Raw genomic sequence first — 14,308 nt, 5'->3', positions numbered from 1 at the left:
CCTATGCACACACACACACACAGAAACCCGTGCACATGCGCACACACAGAGAAACCCATGCACATACACACGCACACACACAGAAACCAGAGCACATACACTCACACACAGAAACCCATGCACGTACACACTCACAGAAACCCATGCACATACACACACCAGAAACCCATGCACATACACACACAGAAACACATGCACGTACACACACAGAAACCCATGCATGTACACACACAGAAACCCATGCACGTACACACACAGAAACCCATGCACATGAACTCACAGAAACCCATGTACACGCACACAAAGCAACCTATGCACACATAGACACAGAAACCTATGCACACACACACACACACACAGAAACCTCTGCACACACACACACAGAAACCAATGCACATACACACACACAGAAACCCATGCACACACACACACACAGAAAAACCCATGCACATACACACACAGAGAAACCAGTGCACATACATTCATGCACAGAAACCCATGCACGTACACACACACAGAAACCCATGCACGTACATACACAGAAACCCATGCACATACTGTGGTGAATGTAATATAGATGTATATATGTTAATTCACACTGTCTTTGTAAGCGCAGTAGCGCTATCCTACCACTAGGGGGAGTAGCGCTGGGAGCACTCAGGAACTTGTACTGGGCTCCACCCATGGCTCTGCCCACGACTCCTCCCCCTAGTACAGCTGTATAAATACCCTTGTCCAGAGTCAGCCTGAGTTTACTACGAGTTCATCGACAGGTAACAGGCTGGCTCTGAGTTCACTACGAGTTCATCGACAGGTAACAGGCTGGCTCTGAAGTAAGTCGATTAAAGCCTAGATTCACATCGGAAACACGTGTCTGGTGAATTGATGGTTCCATCAATTTAATCGACTTAAGAACAGTAAAGATCGATTATGGAATCGGCCCTCAAGCCTGGATGCCTGGAACTCAACCCGCAGGATGCAGAGGCTAAAGAAATCTTCTCCCACTGGATCCGGTGCTTCAAGGCCTACCTGGCCGAAGCGAGCACAGCCGAAACTACAGAGGATCAGAAGCTAAGTCTACTGCAAGCGAGGGTGAGCCACAGAATCTCTACGCAACTAAACTCGGCCACACAGAAACCTATGCACACACACACACACACAAGAAACCCATGCACATACCCACACACAGAAACGCATGCACACACACACACACAAAAACCAGTGCATTTGCACACACACAGAAACCCATGCACACACACAGAAACCCATGCACACACACACACAGAAACCCGTGCACATGCACACACACACAGAAACCCGTGCACATGCACACACACACAGAAACCCATGCACGTACGCACTCACAGAAACCCATGCACGTACACACACCAGAAACCCATGCACAGACAAACACAGAAACACACACACACAGAAACCTCTGCACACACACAGAAACCAATGCACATACACACACATAAACACACACACACACACAGAAACCCATGCACACACACACACACAGAAACCCATGCACACACACACAAAGAGAAACCCATGCACATACACACACACAGAGAAACCAGTGCACATACACTCACACACAGAAACCCATGCACGTACACACACACAGAAACCCATGCACGTACACACACAGAAACCAATGCACATACTGTGGTGAATGTAATATAGATGTATATATGTTAATTCACACTGTCTTTGTAAGCGCAGTAGCGCTATCCTATCACTAGGAGGAGTAGCGCTGGGAGCACTCAGGAACTTGTACTGGGCTCCACCTTTGGTTCTGCCCACGACTCCTCCCCCTAGTGCAGCTGTATAAATACCCTTGTCCAGAGTCAGCCTGAGTTTACTACGAGTTCATCGACAGGTAACAGGCTGGCTCTGAGTTCACTGCGAGTTCATCGACAGGTAACAGGCTGGCTCTGAAGTAAGTTGATTAAAGCCTAGATTCACATCCGAAATACGTATCTGATGAATTGATGGTTCACCATCAATTTAATCGACTTAAGAACAGTAAAGATCAATTATGGAATCAGCCCTCAAGCCTGGACGCCTGGAACTCAACCCGCAGGATGCGGAGGCTAAAGAAATCTTCTCCCACTGGATCCGGTGCTTCAAGGCCTACCTGGCCGAAGCGAACATAGCCAAAACTACAGAAGATCAGAAGCTAAGTCTACTGCACGCGAGGGTGAGCCACAGAATCTCTACGCAACTAAACTCGGTCACACAGAGACCTATGCACACACACACACAGAAACCAGTGCATTTGCACACACACAGAAACCCATGCGCACACACACACAGAAACCCATGCACATACACACACACAGAAACCTATGCACAGACACACAGAAACCCATGCACACATACACACACACAGAAACCTATGCACATGCACACACAGAAACCTATGCACATACACACCCAGAAGCCTATGTACATACACTCACCAAGAAACCTATGCACACACACACACAGAAAGCTATGCCCACACACACACACACAAGAAACTCATGCACATACACACACACAGAAACCCAGGCATACACACACACAGAAACCAGTGCACATGCACACACACAGAAACCCATGCACGTACACACACACAAATTATTGCTGTGGACAGTGATCCAACCAGTTCGTAGTGAGAGTAGCATTTAGAAATCCAGAAACATGGAAGGGAATGCAAAGTGTCGTCACAGAGACTGATTTGAAAGATGAATCCTAATTACAGAGTGTCAACTAATTGAAGTGTTGCTGAGCCTGTGCACCAGAGGAATGTAAAGGTACAACACAATGATTACTTCACAAGTAAATATAGTAAGGAGCTAATAACATGACTCGAAAGGAGCTGGGTTTGAGCCAAGGCTGTCAGTGTGGATTCAAACTGACATACTCTGACATGACAGAGAGCTTCATCTGTACATTCACAATCAAATGTCCTTTTACCTTTGTGCTTCCTCAATGTCACTTCTTCTGGAACATTCTATTCTTTTTTCCTTTCATTTCAATTGTACAGCACTTATCCTGAAATTGAAAAGGAGATTCCTCATTCAGGAATGAGCGAGTGAAGGTTTTAGACGGGGCTGAGAGTCAACACTGAGCCAGATAATGAACAGTCCACAACTTATCCAGTCGCATAGGAGAGCCACCCAATAGCAGAAATATCCCAGTCAGACAGCTAGACCCAGAGACAGGGAAGGGCTGTAGATGTCGTATACATAGACTTTAGTAAGGCGTTTGATAAGGTTTCCCATGGCAGTTTGATGGAAAAAGTGAAGTCGTATGGGGTTCAGGGTGTACTAGCTAGATGGATAAAGAACTGGCTGGGCAACAGGAGACAGAGAGTGGTGCTGGAAGGGAGTGTCTCAAAATGGAGAAGGGTGACTAGTGGTGTTCCACTGGGATCCGTGCTCGGACCACTGTTGTTTGTGATCTACATAAATGACCTGGAGGAAAGTATAGGTGGTCTGATTAGCAAGTTTGCAGATGATACTAAGATTGGTGGAGTTGCATATAGCGAGGAGGACTGTCAGAGAATACAACAAAATATAGATAGATTGGAGAGTTGGGCAGAGAAATGGCAGATGGAGTTCAATCCAGGCAAATGCGAGGTGATGCATTTTGGAAGATCAAATTCAAGAGCGGACTATATGGTCAATGGAAGGGTCTTGGGGAAAATTGATGTGCAGAGAGATCTGGGAGTTCAGGTCCATTGTACCCTGAAGGTGGCAACGCAGGTTGATAGAGTGGTCAAGAAGACATACAGCATGCTTGCCTTCATCGGACGGGGTACTGAGTACAAGAGTTGGCAGGTCATGTTACAGTTGTATAGGACTTTGGTTCGGCCACATTCGGAATACTGCGTGCAGTTCTGGTCGCCACATTACCAGAAGGATGTGGATGCCTTGGAGAGGGTGCAGAGGAGGTTCACCAGGATGTTGCCTGGTATGGAGGGTGCTAGCTATGAAGAAAGGTTGAATAGATTAGGATTGTTTTCGTTGGAAAGACGGAGGTTGAGGGGGGACCTGATTGAGGTCTACAAAATTATGAGAGGTATGGACAGGGTGGATAGCAACAAGCTTTTTCCAAGATTGGGGGTGTCAGTTACAAGGGGTCACAATTTCAAGGTGAGAGGTGAAAAGTTTAAGGGAGATGTGCATGGAACGCTTTACCAGCGGAGGTGGTAGAGGCGGGTACGATAGCATCATTTAAGATGCACCTGGACAGGTATATGAACGGGTGGGGAACAGAGAGAAGTAGACCTTGGAAAATAGGAGACAGGTTTAGATAAAGGATCTGGATCGGCGCAGGCTGGGAGGGCCGAAGGGCCTGTTCCTGTGCTGTAATTTTCTTTGTTCTTTGTTCTCACACAAACCCACACACACTCTCACTTACACCCTCACATACACACACACACACTCACACAAACCCACATACACCCTCACATACAAACCCACACACACCCTCACTTACACCAACACAGACACACATGCACAAATCCTCACATACACCCTCACACACACTCACACAAACCTACACACACCCTCAAATATACCCGCGCCCTCACACAAACCCACACACACACTCACATACACACACCCCTTAACACAAACCCACGCACACCCTTACATACACCCTCGCATTCACACACACCCACACACACCCTCACAAACACCCTCATAAACACCACACTCTCACACAAACCCACACACACCCTCACGCAACCCACACACACCCTCACATACACACCCTCACATACACCCTCGCATACACACACCCTCACATACACCCTCGCATATACACCCTCACATACACACACACCCTCACGCAAACCCTCACATACACCCTCACATACACACACACCCTCACGCAAACCCTTACATCCACACCCTCGCATACACACACACCTTCATACACCCTCACATACACACATCCTCACACAAACCCTCACGCACCTTCACATACACACACCCTTACGCAAACCCTCACTTACAGACCCTCACATACACATCCTCACATATAGACCAAGGTGCGATTTACCGGCTACATTCCGCTGGAATTGGGACGAGACGCGGCCGTTAGATCCTGCAAGAGGCTTTTTCCGGGATTCCCAACAGTGTAACGAGATCTCGCGAGATGTCTCCATCTGGATCCCACCCACAATGGACAGAATCCAGATGTGCAGAATTTAGTGAGCTTAAAAGCTCACTTAACTCTGCCGACACATCTAACTGGCTTCCGGGATCTACCGGCCTTGGGAAGGTGAACCCAGCCAGGCACTGTTTGCACTGGTCCCACAAATAGGGACCAGGCGGAACGGCGCTGGGGGGGGGGGTCTCCCAGGTGAGCATAGGCCCCCAGGCCTAGGTTGCACTGCCAAGCTGGTAGGGAAACTGCCAGGGTGCCAGCCTACAGTGCCAAGATGCCCAGGTGCCCAGGTGGCACTTTTCCCATGCCACAGCTGAGGCCCGTGAGTGCCCTGTCCATGTGGAGTGCAAGGGGCTCAAGGACCCCCCCCAACAGGTAGGTTGGGACATTGGTGGGAACTGTCAGTCGCATGGGGTGTACAACCTCCCACACATACCCTCACACACATACCCTCACACAAACCCTCACATACACACCCTTACACAAACTCTCAGACACGCGCACCCTCACACACACACAGCCTCACATACAAATCCATACATACTCAAACCCTCAACCACACAGACCCTCACATACGCACCCTCATACACCTTCACACACATGTTTACACATACCTTCACACATACACCCTCACACCCTGAACCCCTCACCCGCATACAGCCTCACACCCTCAACCCCTCACACAGTCACTCACAGACACACCTTCACACACCCTTACACACACGCCCTATACACCCTCGCACCTGCGCGCGCACACACACACCTGTGGACACATACCAACACCCACAAACCAACACCCATGCACACACACACACCTAAGAACACATACCCGTTCATCAGCACAGACACACACACACACGCACGCACGCACCCACACCAACATCGACACATAGGTTGACTCCTGGACCTACATGGAGTATTTATATACATTCCTGAGGCTATTCATTCTCATCCTCCCTTTCGCTTCCTTCATTTCTCTCAAATGGGCTCGATGTACTGTCAGGACTCTAGGATTACTCCACCATCTGCTCCCTTCATTCCCATCTTCCTATCTTCCCTCATCCTCCTCTTCTCTCTCTCGCTCCATTACCCTTCCTCGCCTTCATTTCTCCTCCCCTCTCACCTTTTCCCCGCCACCTGCCCCATTCTCTCTAATCCCAGCTTCCCCCTCTCCCCCCAGGGCCAGCACTGGGATCTAGCCCTGGATAAGGGAGAGCTCAGTGAGCAGTGCTCATCTGAGGTCCCATTATTGAGAATCACACACCAACTCGTGACTGATGTAATGAGATGAAAGTTGTATCAAATGACTGCAGCTAAATGCTTTCATTTACAATTCATGCACGTCAACATTCAATTTAAGCAGCAGGGCTTAGCTAAAACACATCGAGACTGTGTGCTCAGAGTACTTGCTGTGACCTTGCTCCCTTCCCACACTCTGTGCAGGAGTTTTCCTCAGTGTTGCTGTGCATGTAACTCCCAGAAGGTCATTTACACCAAATTAGCAGAGAGCCTGTGATTGATTGAAATGGCTCTCTCAGAAGGCCTGAATGTTGAGGCCTACCAGTGACTGGAGAACAAATCCAGCCAGCCTGGACCTCTTTAGTCATCTGGTCATCACAACTCCCAACGCCAAACCCAGGATTTCCCAACTCCCCCTGGCTGAAGACGAGCCTGTATGTGTAGGCCTCGACTGTCAGCATTCCACAGCCTGTCAATCCATTCCATCACTGCCGACCTTCAGCTCTGAGACATTCCCTGCTGAGGTAGAGGAAAGGAGATGATGGCACAATGGTAAAATCACTAGACTACTAATCCAGAGGTTTAGGCCCTGGGGACAAGGGTTCCAACCCTGCCATGTAAATGGGTGGAATTTAAATTAAGTAAATGAAAATGTAATTAATAAAAATAATCTAGAATTGAAAACTACCTTGATAATCAAGTTATCATCTATTGTCATATCTAGTTCCCTAATATCCTTTAGGGCATGAAACCTCCTGTCCTTACTGGCCTAGTCCACACGTGACTCCAGACAATGTTAACATACAAATATGGAGTATGTGGTGATTGTCCCTTTAAGGGCAACATAGCAGAGTAAGGGTCGCCAGGTCTGGGTGACCAATTGGGACTCAGAGTGAGGATTCACCCCAAAGGGAGGAGTTCTCCTCAGCAGAAGTATTTTAGAATTAGCTGCCAACATGTTGCTGCTCTTGTAGATCCTTGCAAATCAAACCCTTTTTGTCCATTAATGAAGTTTGCGAAAGTGCATCATTACAGCGCATGAGTAGGCCACTCGACCCATTGAGCCTGATCATAGCTCCACCCCACATTCCTGCCTCTCCTAAAGCAAAATTTATACACAAGAAACACAGCCATTGGCAAAATGCACATATGAAGAAACTAGGCAGCAACAACTTCATAAACATCTTTGCAACTAGGTGATGCCTTTCCTGTGACCAAGGTTCCCGTGCCTGCATTTTCTGATTTACATTCGTATTAACAATCCATGCCAGAACTCTCAACTTTATACATATTACATTTGTTTTAATGGTGGGGGCAGGGTCCTGTTCTCCCAATGAGTTTTCAAAGGAGGTTAGTATGGTCCACCTTCCCAATTTCTCCCTGTGTGGGAGAGGTCCATGTCCCCTCCGGCTAATGGCCCTCCTCCCCATCTCCCGTTTTCAGTACGCAAGCTTTCTTTTATCCCAGCAATATTCCTGCCCTCCCTCTCCGTGCCCTCCCTCCCCCAGTCCATCTGCTCCGCCCTCTTGCTTTCAGCTCTCCCACTCTTCCCCCCCCCCCCCCCCCCCCCCTCAGTTAGGTGCTGGTTGTGAACATGCCCTCAAAAAGGTTTTGTCAACTTCTCTCGTGCGTCGTGGAATTTCTCCTCTGACCCTTTGATCGAGAATGTTAATTTTCTCAGTTTCAGGGACTCTGCCAGGTCTGAGAGCCACCCCGAAGCCCTGGGTGGCGCTGCCGACTTCCAGTATGGCAGATGTTTCTGCCTGGCAATAAGTGAGGCGAAGACCATGGTGTCCGTCCCTTTCTCTGCCCAGAGCTCTGGATGGTCTGACACCTCGAAGACCACCACAGATGGGCACGGCTCCATCTCAACCCCCACAACCCTGGACATGGCCTTGAAAAAAGCGATCCAGAATTCCGAGTCTGGGGTAGGACCAGAACATGTGGGTTTAGCTGGCCAGGACCCCCCCCCCCCCCCCCCCCCCCCCGACACCGCTCACACTAAAACTCCACATCTGGGAAGAACCCGCTCATGTGTGTCTTAGTAAGGTGAGCTCTATGCACCATCTTCAGCTGCATCAGGCTTAGCCCGGCGCAGGAGGAGGTGGAGTTGATCCTGTGCAGCGCCTCAATCCAGAGTCCTACCACTTTTATATAAGCCATCCGTAAATGTCGCCACACGCCCTCCCCTACCCAGTCCAGCCCTACCATTGTGTCCAAGAGTGTGTGTCTGGGTAGCTGGGGGAACGTTTTTGTCTCCTTGCGGAGAAAGTCGTGCAGCTCATTCCCTTTTGGGAGTTGGAGCCTCTCCAAGAGAGCCCCCAGAGTCGCCATCTATCATTCTCGTAAATGTCCTTCACTCTCAGTACCCCTCTCACCTCCTTCCACATCCCAAACGTGGAATCTATCTTCGCCGGTGTGAACCTATGTTAGTTGCAGAAAGGGGCCTCTATAGACATACCACCAAGCTTGAAGTGGCGCATGAACTGATTCCAGGTCTTTAGTGGGCTCCTGGAGTGAATGTGCATGGGGGACTGGGAGTGTTGCACTGGCCAGTGCCCAGAGAGATGTCCCAATGTGGCAGTCTTCCGCCATTCGGACCCAGTGCATCTCTAGTTCCCTCAGCCACCACATTACCTGAGGTGCTATACGTATGGGCTATATCATAGATGGTGGTGGGTGACCTCCAACCAGCAGGTGGCAGTGCAAACACACTATGCAGTCTCTGGACCAAGGTCATGTGACCAGTGACTCCCATATAAGGGGAGACAAATCCAGCCATCTTCAGAAGTATATTGAGAGGGTAATAAGACATACCTGTGAATGGTCAGTGCTAGGTGCAGATTCCAGAGGAGTAGTTAGCAGACTCCATGATAATGTGCTCTGTATCAGATTGCTATCTTAGCACACGAGACTCTATAAAAGATTCTGGTTTGGACAAGTTGAGGTGTTTGGCAGATACCTTTGTACGGTATAAAGGATCAAACACAACATCACCCTCTCCTCGTTTGCCATCCAGTGGAAGAGTAGGAGGTTTGGAGCCTCCCACACGTCACCCTCATTTTAGAATGGTTTTTCATAACCTAGGGATTCTTTGCCCCAGACAAAGGCCATAAGTAGTTTGTTGACCCTGGTAAAGAAGGATTTGGGGATGAAGATCGGGAGTGATCTGAATACGAAGAGAACCTAGGCAGCATGTTCATTTTGACCATCTGTACGTTTCCCGCTAGTGAGAGTGGGAGTGAGTCCCATTTGCAGTTTCCTCTTTATCTCCTCCACCATGCTGGAGAGGATCTACTTGTGGAGCCTTTTCCAGGTGTGGGCCACTTGTATCCCCAGGTATCTGAACTTGGCCTTGGTTACTTTAAACGGTAGTTCTTCCAGCTCTGCTCCTCTCTTGGGGATTCACGGGACGATTTTGCTCATTCTCAGGTTGAATTTGTAACCTGAGAAGGCACCAAACTCCCCCAGGAGTCCTGTTATCGTTCCCATGGTGGCCAAGAGGTTTGATACATAGAGGAGCAGGCCATCTGCATAGAGCTAAACTCTGTGCTCCCTGCCCCCTCTGAGAATGCCCGTCCACCACTCTGCCGATCTGTGGGCGATGGCCAGTGGCTCAGTTGCCAGTATGAACAGGAGCGGCACAGGAGCACCCCTGCCTCATATCCTATGCAGCTGAAAGTACCTCGAACTGGTGGCGTTTTTCCCCACACTCACCATGTGCGCTATCCAGGAGCTTCACCCATGCAGTGAACCCTGCTCCAAACCCAAACCATTCAAGCACCATCATGAAGTATCCCCATTCCATTCGGTCAAAGGCTTTCTTACTGTCCAGGGAGACCATCACCTCTGGTGTCTTCTCCCCGATGGGGTCATTATTACGTTCAGCAGGCGCCTGATGTTCGCTGTTAGCTGTCTGTCCTTGACAAACCCGATCTGATCTTCCGCCATCAGTTCTGTGGAGCAACTCTCCACGCGCCAGAAGTTTTGTATCAGTGTTTAAGAAAGAGATGGGCCTGTACGATACACACTCTGTCGAGTCTTTGTCCTTTTTGGGGTACAGTGAGACCGAGGCATGAGCCAATGTGGGAGGCAGGGCTCCCTTTGACAGTGAGTCATTAAACATCTCCCGGCGCACATTTCTTGTAAAAGTTTATCGGGAACCCATCCAGTCCCGGCGCTTTCCCTGACTGCATGGAATTAATGCATTCCATGATTTTGCCCAGCTCTAGCAGTGCTTCCAGCCCTTGTTTCCTGTCTTTCCCCACCACCGGAACTGTTCCATCTCCGAGTCCCTCACCGGGGACCTTGTTCACCTCGTTTGGGTCTGCCACCATCCCACCAGTTCTGTCCCAGATATTAGTCTAGTAAACCTTCTCTGAACTGCTTCTAAAACATTTACACCTGTCCTTAAATGAGGAGGCAATACTGTTCACAGTACTCCATCGTTGCCCGGTTCAACTGAAGCAAAACCTCCATACTTTTGTAATCAATTCCCCTCACAATGAACAATAACATCCTATTAGCTTTCCTAATGACTTGCTGTACCTGTATACTAACCTTTTGTCATTCATCCACTAGGTCACCCAGATCCCTCTGCATCTCAGAGCTCTGAAATCTCTCACCATTTAGACAATAAGCTTTTCTTTAGGGTTCATTGCAAACCGCTGTCCACGGCAATCACGGACAAGCACCAAATGTCGGCCTAGCTAATGACACCCACACCCCTTAAAAAAACATGTTTAAATGTTACTTGACCCCAATATTAAATGGGAATCTGTGGGAATGGCTGACTAATCCTACGGACACTGCAGTGAGTAACACAGGATAAAGATCATTGGGCCATTCGGATGAAATTATGCTATTTTTTGAAAGTCCTTGATCAGTTTCTGGATGTAATTAAAACTATTGGGAAAAAGGCAGTCTCACTGAGAGTTAACATTAATGCAAACTCAGCGGCGTGCAGAGGGGGGGGCCGACGGGGCGCTGGCCCCAGGCAGCGACTGGATGGGGGCAGCACCGCGGTCGGCCCGAGCGCGCCTGCGCACCGCGGTCGGCCCGAGCGCGCCTGCGCACCGCGGTCGGCCCGAGCGCGCCTGCGCACCGCGGTCGGCCCGAGCGCGCCTGCGCACCGCGGTCGCCGCGGTCGGCCCGAGCGCGCCTGCGCACCGCGGTCGGCCCGAGCGCGCCTGCGCACCGCGGTCAGCCCGAGCGCGCCTGCGCACTGCAGAGGCTGGAGAGGGAGCAGAAAGGGCGCGAATTTTCCAGAATGGACGGCATTGCCACCATGGGTGAGTTTTATTTATTCATTTATTTATTTTATTTATTTGATCTATTTTAAAACTCTTCTCTGCACCCTCTCTGTAGCTGTCAACTTTTAAACTGTCGTGCCCAGAATTTGACATTTGGGCCAGGGGCACCCATTTGGGACAGAACCAGTATTTTATAAAAATTCATCATGGCCTCTTAACTTTTGCCCTCTTACCCTTTATACTTAAAGCCCAGGGTCAGCAGGGTGCAGGGGAGATTCTCAGAGACTTGACTGCAAGCTGCTGGAGCTCGGATCTTGAACAGAGCTTTTATATCTGGATTTGGGGACCCTTTATGCACTGGCATAGTGCACAAACAGGCCCCACATGACCAGGGTTTTGTGAAGAAGAAGGGATCTGGAAATGTGTTGACTGTGAAAATTATATTTGTGGAAATTGGGTGAAGTAGTTTGATGAGACTTGGTGCTAAAGCTTTAGAGAAATGAAGATGGAATTTGATTTGAAGAAGTTCAACGTTTTGAAGGATATTGTGGCTGAAATGAAAGCGATACGTGCTGAATGAGCTGACCGAAATGTGTGAGATATGTCTTTGTATCTGCTATGTGTAATTTATCGGTCATATTATTGCAATTTTCCTGTTAATTCATGTTTAATTTACGTTGATTTTGGTGTGATTGCTAATATAAAAGTGAAGTCTTGTATATTGGTCTTAGTTGGGTTGTTTGTAGTTGTTTCCACAAGGGTCATAACAGTATTTCCATGACGTTCTGCTCATATCCTTCTCCATGGGGGTTGCAGAGGAGGGAGGCGCAACTTTTGAGACATAACATCTCACCCATTGATTTAGATTTAGAACAGTACAGCACAGAGCAGGCCCTTCGGCCCTCGATGTTGTGCCGAGCAATGATCACCCTACTCAAACTCACGTATCCACCCTATACCCGTAACCCAACAACTCCCCCTTAACCTTACTTTTTAGGACACTACGGGCAATTTAGTATGGCCAATCCACCTAACCCGCACATCTTTGGACTGTGGGAGGAAACCGGAGCACCCGGAGGAAACCCACGCACACACGAGGAGGACGTGCAGACTCCGCACAGACAGTGACCCAGCTGGGAACCAAACCTGGGACCCTGGAGCTGTGAAGCATTGATGCTAACCACTATGCTACCGTGTTGCAAAGCAAAATGACTGAAGAAGAGAACAATATCCCTAGAATTCCAGCGCTAAGGGGAAATTGACTAACTTACAGCGCAATTTAACCTCAGGCAGCCGTCCTATACCTTAGAGATGGCAAAGATAAAGAGGTCAGTGAATAGCTCTAGAACGGGTGCAACTACGTTTTTTATAGGTTTTTTGGTGATATTTAATGAAATATTTACGTGGGATGTAGTAAGAGTGAAGCCTGGATGATCAGAGGACTGCTATGGCATTTAATCTCGGAATAGGAGACATTTATTCCTTAACATGCTAATATCTGAATACAGATACCACTAATTTGCAAGTCTATGATATAAATTGCACAAAATTATCAGTGGAGATGAACAAGAAAGAGAGAAATTAAAAAAGGAATGTTCAGACTTTGCAAATTATTATGACAATGATGTGGTTGCAATTCAGTTATATGACAAAATTATTGATTTTGTGATGCTCCTTCGAGCTGGAGGGACTAGAGTTCCCCCTGATCCTAAAGATGCTCTGGAGTCTTTACTGCAGTATGGGAGGGATGTCTTTCCGACGCTGTGTGTTTCATACAGATTACTGCTTACAATTGCATTTTCAGTCGCAAGCTGTGAAAGGTCATTTTCAAAACTGAAATTAATAAAAACATATCTGAGGTCTTCTATGTCACAGGAGCGACTGACCAACCTGGCTTTAATAAGCATTGAAAAAGAATTTCTCACAGCTGATGTAAAAAATGAAGTAGTTCAGGTGTTTTGTGACAGGAGGTATCATTTGGGGAAAAGAACTTAATAAATTTGATTGATTAATATTAAAATCGAATAAATCAGGGTAGCATGGTGGTTAGCATAAATGCTTCACAGCTCCAGGGTCCCAGGTTCGATTCCCGGCTGGGTCACTGTCTGTGTGGAGTCTGCACATCCTCCCCCTGTGTGCGTGGGTTTCCTCCGGGTGCTCCGGTTTCCTCCCACAGTCCAAAGATGTGCGGGTTAGGTGGATTGGCCAGGCTAAATTGCCCGTAGTGTCCTAATAAAAGTAAGGTTAAGGGGGGGGGGGTTGTTGGGTTACGGGTATAGGGTGGATACGTGGGTTTGAGTAGGGTGATCATGGCTCAGCACAACATTGAGGGCCGAAGGGCCTGTTCTGTGCTGTACTGTTCTATGTTTAAAGCGTTTATTTCATGTTTCATCTGTGTTTATATATTCAAAATGTTTTCCTTTCTCATAATATTTCTCAGTATATTAGGCCTTATACTTGAGTCTTTGGGGGCATATAATCAAGATTTGCCCCGGGCATCACCAGACCTCTGCACGCCGCTGTGCAAACTGCACCCTTTCCGATTGGATGTGGGCACGCAATGACCTGGGGAGCGGGCCAATCACCTTGCTGCCACTTGAAGCCGCTTTTCATTATTTACCCGATCAAAATCATTATGGAGTTCTCCA

The 14,308-nt window shown here is 48.4% G+C and overlaps 1 long non-coding RNA gene across 1 annotated transcript in view; it reads right to left on the bottom strand.

The window, feature by feature from the left end:
- LOC119973194 overlaps window positions 1-3,046 on the bottom strand; it is a 41,851-nt gene extending 38,805 nt beyond the window's left edge. Inside the window, exon 1 of the long non-coding RNA XR_005462252.1 lies at window positions 2,968-3,046. This is a non-coding gene — a long non-coding RNA (uncharacterized LOC119973194). The remainder of the gene's footprint in view (window positions 1-2,967) is intronic.
- Window positions 3,047-14,308: the final 11,262 nt, after the last annotated feature.

This window comes from Scyliorhinus canicula, chromosome 11 (assembly GCF_902713615.1).
Source record: "Scyliorhinus canicula chromosome 11, sScyCan1.1, whole genome shotgun sequence".
Lineage (NCBI taxonomy): Eukaryota > Metazoa > Chordata > Chondrichthyes > Carcharhiniformes > Scyliorhinidae > Scyliorhinus > Scyliorhinus canicula.
The sequence above is the reverse complement of the archived record's forward strand: the minus strand, read 5'-3'. Positions and strand labels throughout refer to the sequence as shown.